Source organism: Chrysemys picta, chromosome 1 (assembly GCF_011386835.1).
Source record: "Chrysemys picta bellii isolate R12L10 chromosome 1, ASM1138683v2, whole genome shotgun sequence".
Lineage (NCBI taxonomy): Eukaryota > Metazoa > Chordata > Testudines > Emydidae > Chrysemys > Chrysemys picta.
The window spans coordinates 66,253,232-66,262,126 of record NC_088791.1 but is presented as its reverse complement, the minus strand read 5'-3'; the positions used below and the strand labels follow the sequence as shown (position 1 = coordinate 66,262,126).

General features: G+C 58.3%; 1 pseudogene; it reads right to left on the bottom strand.

Annotated features, from left to right (window-relative positions):
* Positions 1 to 274: 274 nt before the first annotated feature.
* On the bottom strand, positions 275 to 4,483 carry LOC101952413 (fibrinogen-like protein 1-like protein; annotated as a pseudogene).
* Positions 4,484 to 8,895: the final 4,412 nt, after the last annotated feature.

The following is an 8,895-nucleotide window of genomic DNA, read 5'->3' as shown; positions in this document are numbered from 1 at the left end:
AGTCTCTCCTCCCGCTCACATCTCCTCTTTCTCCTTCCCCGGAAAATCCCTCTGGCCCCAGTCTCTCCTCCCCCCGACCCCAAACGGAAGGGCTGGTGGCCCGGAGATTTACTCTGGCAGGGAAAAAAAGGGCCCATCCCAGCAGCCCTGCATGCCCTGCCTGTGAACCTGGTAATGCCAGGCATGTTCTCCAGCAGCGTTGTGCCCATGGGAGCACCCGGAGAGACAGTGACAGCAGGGCACAGAATTACCATCTGCAGACTTCACTGCTTAGAAGTGTGTGTTTATTCCAAAGCCTGGATCCCGTGCAGAGGGTGTTTGAGAAGCTCCCGCCATGCTTGGGACTTCACCTTTCCAGTGACCTCTAGGCCTGCTCATCGCATCGCCGAGCTAAAATGACGCGGAAGAGTCACTCCAGCCGAACGCTGGTGCATGGGAGTCAGCCCAGCGGAGATAGGCCCAGTGGAAAAAAGCTCAGAATGTCTGCAGGGAGGGAGAGGAGAAGGAAAGTGGCCCCGTTTCCTGGGTAACCCTGATACTTCCCCCAGCAAGGCCTGTGAGAGCGGGCGGGAGGTTTGGCCATGACATACTCTGACCCTTTTCCCTCCCTTCGTGGAGCAGGGGTTGGCCTCACTGCAGACAGGAGGGTGGGGAAGGGGTGACTAACAATAGGACGCTGGTTTGATGAGGATGGCGGAGGCTTGGCTGTTCCCGATACAGAAACTACCCCAAGTGATGCTCCCTTTGACGTTCAGTCGAACAGAATGACAAGCCGAGTACCACCAGCCCCCACCATAGCTAGACGCACAGTTCCCACCGTCAGTGTCCTGATCCAGGTCTTTAGCAGAGAACTTCATGTTGTCATGCACGGTGGTAGGATTGTTTGAAGCCATGGCGTCCCCTGCAGTCCCAGTGTAAGAGCCCAGCCTCAGCCTGTAGCCTTTGGACTCGTCTTCCAGACTGAAGAGGTTGTACTCTGCATATTTCATGGTGCCGGATGAATCGTGGATGACAAACTTGACCTGGTAGACCTTCTGCTTGGCGATCTGATAGATGTACTCCGTCCCCAACCAGTAGTCGTCCTGCACGTTGCCAAAGCCGTACTTGTAGGTGTTCCAGGACTCAGCCCAGGTGATCTGTGTGTCGTGCCGGTTCCGCTGGAGAACCGTCCAGCCCTCACTGGTGCTGTTCAGCTCTCAGTAGACCTCGAATTGATGGAGTCCTGTGGGCTGGATGACAAAGACGCCACTGACCCTGTTCCAGGTTATCTCGCTGCAGTCTTTGGGCCAGGCTGTGGGCAAAATGAAACAAGTTGTCAAGAACAAAACCTCATGGAACAAAACCCCGCTCAGAGTTACGATCACAGTAGAGTTTCCATAAAATCTTTCCTTGGCCTCCTTTCCAACTCCTCCGCCGAGGAATAGCAGCTGCATCTTGGCCAGATCAGGCTGCACTGAGGAGTCCTGGAGGTGAGCTCTGGTCTCTAGCCTTGCGCCAGACTGATGTCCCCATAGCTGTGTCTGAGGGAATTCTCACCGCTGGCACTCTGCTCCCAGATCTCTGCAGTGTGTGTGTGTGTGTGTGTGTCACCCCTGTGAGGGGTGACAATGCAAGCGGGACACACTTACCACTTACCCTGGGCTACCCGCATGTCACTGGCTCTGCTGCGCCGGAAGCTCCCTTTCCCCTGATCTGTGTGGAGAGGAGAGAGCCGAGTGATGTGAGGGCTTTACAGAGGATATTCCCAGCTCCACAGCTGGGCGTATTCTCAGCACATTCACCTCCCTGTCCCTCCACTGGCCCAGCTGTAGGCCTCAGTTATCCGCTGGGGCACTGGGGCGCCTCTCCCTGCTGGATTGCTCCAAACTCTGACACCCGCAGGGAGGCAGGAATTCACCCAGAATCCCTCCAGAGCAGAGACCCACCCTGGTACCCTCCTCAGCCTGGCCACAGCCCCGCGTCGCTGCCAAGAACCATCAGCAGGAGGGGGCTGGGCACCAATCCCAGAGGCCTGATAGGCTCTGTCTGCATCGGGCACCAACAGGCTCCTTCCCTCTGGGCCAGGGCCCGTTCGCACATGCGCAGGGCGGCTCCCTGGGCCCAGCTCCCAGCCCTGAGCTCGGGCTCCCCTGGGCCCTGCTGTGTCCCTGCAGGGACAGCACATGGCTCTCCGACAGCCCCTTCTCGAAGCGTGGGAGAAGGGCTGGCAGCAGGCAGGAGAGGCAGGATTTCCTGCCAGCTCTCCAGCCAGCCAGGGCTCTGAGGGATGGGGCGGGAGGCCAGCTTCTCCTGTGTGTCCATCCCCAGCCAATCAGGGCTTTGGAGGCAGGGCCAGTCCTCAAAGCACTGCTCCTCATCCATTCAGTGCGGGTGTCATGACTTCGACTAACCCAGACTCCCCTTAGCTGCTCTACCTGGCTCCTGGCCGCTGCCCTCCAGTCTGGCCCAAATGCAGCCACCAACCTCACTGCCCGCTCCCGTGGCTCTGCCCACACCACCCAGAGGCCGATTAAGGTTTATTGGGGAGCTGGGTACAAAGAACATTTGGTCTCCCCAGCTCCCCTCACCATGGGGTCCTGCCCCTTGGTCCTCCTCTTCCCCCCAAGACTCCACTCCCAGGCCTGGCCGGAAGCTGGCCTGTGGTAAGAACTGCCCAGGGAGCCCAAGTCACAGTGGGGAGGCCCGGACTCTCCACCTACCCTGGGGATACAGACTGTGGGCTGCTCTCAGGCTCCCTGGCCCCCCACCCTGGGCAGGTGGAGGGTCCAGGGCTCCCCACAACTGGCCCCGGCTCCCTGGGCGCCTCTTACCACAGTCAGGCTCCAGCTTCCAGCCTGGCAGGGGACAGAGCCACAGGGGAAGAGGACAAGCGGGGCCACAGTTCTGGAGCCAGTGGCACCCTCACTTCTGCACAGGTTCCGGCGCTCCTGCAGGGGCCCCCAAATTGGCTGGCGCCCCTGGGCATGGGCCCTGTGGGCCTGTGCATTAATCTCCCATTGGTTCTGCCACCCTTTACTCATATGGATAACAGCACTTCAGCACCCCTGCACTCAACACTATCGTGAACTGTACCCAACAGCAGGGCCGGCTCTAGGTTTTTTGCCGCCCCAAGCAAAAAAAATTTTGGCTGCCCCCCGTCCCAGCCCTGGGCTCCTCGCTGCACCCCCCTGCTGTCCCAGGTTTGGGCTCTCCCCACCCACCCACCCACCCCCCCTGTCGCCCCAGCCCTGGGCTCCCTCATTCCCCCCCTCATTGCCCCCCACACACACCTCCTGCCGCCCCAGCCCTGGGCTCTCTCCCCCCCTCCCCCACCTGCACCCTCCTTCCGCTGCAGCCCTGGGTCACTGGTAACTCGCTCCCACGGCAGGTCATTCAGCATGAATTTTAGATGTGCACAGAACACAGACAGGATTGGTTCCCATATGGTTACACAACTGCAGTAAAGTGGAACGATTTTCAGCTTGTGTGATTGGGGGATATCTGGATGCGTATTATAAGACTGTCCTACATAAATGAGGAAAAGTTGAGGTGCCTTTATTATTCTTTTCTTCCACTCTTTCTTTCTATGGGGAATTTGCCAATGCAATATATCACTGTCTTCCTTTTAAACAAACAAACAAACAAACAAACAAACAAACAAACAAACAAACAAAAAGGCAATGGCTGTTGAAAATAGCAATTCCAGTCCTAATAACCACCGGGAAGCATTTCTTGCTCAATTTTATCCTACTTTTTCTACAGCAAGTTACAGTGGATCAGTAGATTTGATTTGGGAGAAATGAGGTAACGGCTGCCCAAACTGAGCTTGAGCACTCCTGAATTTTGAGGTGTTCAAATGTGGAAGGCAGGTGCTGGGGGGGGGGGTGTCTGTGGCTCCGCGGGGGAGCACGGCAGCATGTATGCAGCAGTGTGTCTGGCGCTGCACGGAGCCAGACATGCTGGTCTGAGTGGCATGATAAGGGGGCTGGGGGGTTGGATGGGGCGGAGGTTTGGGGGGGCAGTCAGGGGCAGGGAGAAGGGGGGGTTAGATGGGTTAGGGGTTGGGATGGCAGTCAGGGGACAGGCAGCGGTTGGATAGGCATGGGAGTCCCGGGGATTTGTCAGGGGACAGGTAGGGGATGGGGTCCTAGGGGGGAAGTTGGGGCGGTCTCAGGAGGGGGCAGTTGGGGACAAGGAGAAGGGAGGCTTAGATAGGGGGTGGGGTCCTGGGGGGCAGTTAGGGGCAGGGGTCCCGGGAGGGGGTGATCAGGGGATAGGGTGCAGGGGGGGTTGGATGGGTTGGGGTTTCTGTGGGGGGCAGTCGGAGGAGGTGGATGGTGGCGGGGGGGGCTACCCTCCCTGTGGACTGTCCTATTTTTTTTTGAATGTTAAAATATGGTATCCCTACCCTTCAGAGTGCAGCTCTCCATTCATAGCAGGCTGCAGCATGAGGTCTTAGCTACCTCACTCCCTCCCCCTCTTTCCTGTTGGTAGTGGCCAAGGGAATGCTGGGAAATGTAGTTCTTTCCCTGCTCCAGGGCTGGCTCTATAGGAAGGGAGCTAACCAAGGAACTACAGTTCCCAGGGCCCCCTGTTGGTTCTCAGCTCCCAGGCTGGATCCCTGCCGCCCCTGCAAATGGGCTGCCCCAAGCACGTGCTTGCTTTGCTGGTGCCTAGAGCCGCCCCTGCCCAACAGCACCCAAAACGGATCCCTCTGGCAAAACAGCTCCATCGGCTCATTACCTAGGCACAGTAGCGAGTCTGTGCAAATACGGCCTGTTCCTGAACTCTTCCCCCCAGCTCACGGCTAGATGTTAGGGGAGAGTTCCTTCACCCCCTGCTTACGTTGCCGACAAGGGGCTTTAATAACACCTAAAGACGGTTAAGCCAGGGATTTCCCCTTCCAAAAAGACCCTTTACGCCAAAAGAAGGAAAAGTGACCTGGAGCGGGGCAGTAACCCTGCTCCGAGAAGAGGTTAAAGGCAGTTGAGGTCGGCTGCTTGAAGAGGCAGCCACAGCTTTGGCCCTGCTAGAAGGGCTAAGGGAGGAGCTGGCTCAGTCTCACTCCAGCTGGGAGTGGGAAGGGCCTGGCTGCTGGGGAGCACAGGGGACCTGAAGCAGAGCAGGGCTGGGGATGGGCAAGAGGAGCTGGGGAGCTCCAGCTTGGCAATTCACCAGGCTGAGGCTTGGTAAGGCCCAGGGTGGTACTGGGGCTGCAGAGGTGCCGCCTGGGCATAGGCAGAAGCAGCTGATCCAACCCCCTTGCCAGCGATGAGTGGCCATGACAGATGCAGTCTTAGGGTTACCATATTTAAAAAATAAAAAAAGAGGACACTCCACGGGCCCTAGCCCCGCCCCTTTCCCACCCCGACCCCGCCGCAACTCCGCCCCTTCCCCAAAGTCCCCGCCCTAACTCCCCCTCCTCCCTCCCAGCCACGGGGAAAGGGCTGCCCGAGCGCTACCGGCTTTACGGTTTGCCGGGCAGCCTCCAGACCCTGCGCCCCCGGCCGGCGCTTCCCCAGCGCAGCTGGAGCCCGGGAGAGGAAGCGCCCAGCCGGGGGCGCAGGGTCTGGAGGCTGCCCGGCCAACCATGAAGCCGGTAGCACTCGGGCTTTGGGCAGCCCCTATGCCTCCGGACCCTGTGCCCCCGGCCGGGCACTTCTCCTCCCCGGCTCCAGCTGCTCTGCTCCTCCCCGGACTCAGACTTCGGCTCTGTTTAAGAGCCAAGCTGCCCGAGCCAGCGCTACCGGCTTCGGGCAGCCCCATGCCTCCGGACCCCAGCCGCCGGCCGGGCACTTCCCCTCCCCGGCTCCAGCTGCTCTGCTCCGGCAGCTGGGGTCCGGAGGCAAGGGGGCTGCCCGAAGACGGTAGCGCTGGCTCGGGCAGCTTGGCTCTTAAACAGAGCCAAAGTCTGAGTCCGGGGAGGAGCAGAACAGCCACGGGAGGGGAAGTGCCCAGCCGGTATTTTTCCTGGACATGTTCGGCTTTTTGGCAATTCCCCCTGGACGGGGGTTTGATTGCCGAAAAGCCGGACATGTCCGGGAAAAACCGGACGTGTGGTAACCCTATACAGTCTGCCCCAGAGAAAGAGGACTAGATGACGACTGGCAGTAGCCACTGAGGCAAGGTGGGCATAGGGGGAGGGGGTTCACCTGGGAAGGGAGATCCAGAGTGTGGGGGCACTGCTTTGGGACAGCACCCCAAGGTAAGGGGCACTGGGGTCTGTGAGGGACATGGGGGCCTGAAGCAGGAGAGACACCGGCCAGCAGGAGGCGCTCCTAGTGCTGGAATTGAACTAATTCCTGGATGACCAGCAGGAGGCGCCGCGCCAGTGAGTCAGCGATCTGCTACATGGCCAAATAAACTAGTTCCTTTGAAGCAGTAAAACAAGAGTTCTGTGATTAAACCCCTCAGCCCCTTAGAAAGGCACAGCGGGGCGGGAGCCTGGAGGGATGAGGGGAGGGTAGTGCACGGAAGGAGGGGTCGTGTGGGCATCAATGCAGAACGGTCTAGTTAACGGCCCCTAAATGCACTTTCTGCACAGAACTACTGCAGCTTCCCAAGCCCCAAACTGCACAAAGTCTGGCAACGGATCAGCCAGTTCCTCCCGGTCACATCACCGGGCTCACTCCACAGGCTTAGCCTGGCTGCTCTGCCCCCCGTCCTCTTTTTTGATTGTGGAAATATGGTAACCCTAGCAGACTGGCCCCAGGGTGTGGGGGGGATGAACTCCCTATAGAGCAGCAGCAGCCCTGAGGGAGCAGGTAGGATCTCCGTGAGGTCGACTCCCGCTGTGGCCGGGGGTCGCTGCCTTTTGGAGCGCCGGGCAAGGAGGATGGGGAGGGCCTGGCTCCCAGCTTGGCCGGAGATTGGCTGAGGTGAACAGGCTCGAGCTGCGTGCCCCAGCCGCAGCCGCAGCCGCCCCAGCTCCACTCCCTGCAGAAGGGTGACAAGACACCCTACCATGCCACCCTTCCTTCTGCGCTGCTGCTGACGGCAGCACTGCCTTCAGAGCTGGGTGCCCGGCCAGCAGCCGCCGCTCTCCGACTGCCCAGGCCTCCCCAGACACATAGGTCCCACGGGCATGGACAGCCCCCTGACCACGGAGCCTTCCTGGACCATTGCACCCTTTGGCACCCACTCCCAAATCCAGCCCTGCTCATTGACTTTCAATGGGCTCTGTGCTCCTAAGTAACTCGTGACCTTTGGAAAATCCCTCCCCCCATTTTTGCTTGTTGCTATGTGACTGTCTGACTGCGGCCAGCAAGCAACAGCCCTTACAGGAGACAGCCCCTGGATCTGTGACCTCTTCACCGAAGCACATGGCCAGGCAAAGCTGGGGGCAGAGTCCTGATTCTCAGGCTGAGGAGCGACTCCGCCTGCTGTGGGAGTGGAATACACCCCGTGTCTGCCCCACAGGCTCTCTCTGGCTATTGTATCGACAGCAGGTAGCCCATAGTCTCCTCTCCCAGCATCCCAGTCTCTCCTCCCCCAAACATGAGAAAGGACTGGTGGCCCAAGGAGTTACTTTCGGTGCAGTTGAGAGCAACAGGCCCATCCCAACAACCCTACACTAGGGCCTGATCCAACCCCACTGAAGTCAATGGAAGATTGTCTGTTATCAACTGGCTTTGGACTAGGACCTACTTGCACACGTGGACAGTAATTCAAGGTACTGATTAAAGGGCCCCTCAGGCCACTGCTGCAGCTACCCAGATATCGTCAGACGTGCAGGCCTGGCTTTCAAATCCTGCTAGGCCATTGCCGAAAATTCCCTCACAGCAACCTGCAGACCCCTAAGACTGTGAGGCAAGGAACCCTGCCAGGTCTGCCAGCCCAACTCCCCCAAGGCAGGACGGCTGAGAATACTGGGAATGGATCTACGCAGTACGGTGCCCACGAGAGCACAGCAGAGAGTAAGTGGCAGGGAACAGAAAGTTACCAACTGGGGCCACCACATTTAAAATGCCTTTTTAATGTGAAGCTTTAATCCCTGCTAATGAGCAGTAGAGCGGGTGTTTATAAAAACCCTTCTGTGTTTCTGGATTTCCCCACCCCTGTGACCTCTGGAACTGTGCATGAGTCTGAGAGCAAAAGACACTGAAAAGTCACTACGGATCCGAGGCATTTACTCTCCCCGGAGCTTCTACATCTGGATCCTGCAGGTTTTGCAAATGATTCTTCTGATTACGAATATCACTAAGTCAAGTCAACGCAAAGCACAAGTGCCCAGCAGAGATTAGCTCGGAAGGTGCACGGAAGAAAAGAAAAGAGAAAGTTGCCCCATTTTGGATAAACATGATACTTCCCCCTCCGAGTTGGGTGTGAGGTTTGGCCATGACACACGCTGACCCTTTCCCCTCCCTTCGTGGAGCAGGGGTTGGCCTCACTGCAGACAGGAGGGTGGGGAAGGGGTGACTAACAATAGGACGCTGGTTTGATGAGGATGGCAGAGGCTTGGCAGTTCCCACTACAGAAACTACCCCAAGTGATGCTCCCTTTGACGTTCAGTCGAACAGAATGACAAGCCGAGTACCACCAGCCCCCACCAGAGCTAGACGCACAGTTCCCACCGTCAGTGTCCTGATCCAGGTCTTTAGCAGAGAACTTCATGTTGTCATGCACGGTGGTAGGATTGTTTGAAGTCATGGCGTCCCCTGCAGTCCCAGTGTAAGAGCCCAGCCTCAGCCTGTAGCCTTTGGACTCGTCTTCCAGACCGAAGAGGTTGTAATCTGCGTATTTCATGGTGCCGGATGAATCGTGGATGACAAACCTGACCTGGTAGACCTTCTGCTTGGCGATCCGATAGATGTACTCCGTCCCCAGCCAGTAGTCATCCTGCACGTTGCCAAAGCCGTACTTGTAGGTGCTCCAGGACTCAGCCCAGGTGATCTGTGTGTCGTGCCGGTTCCGCTG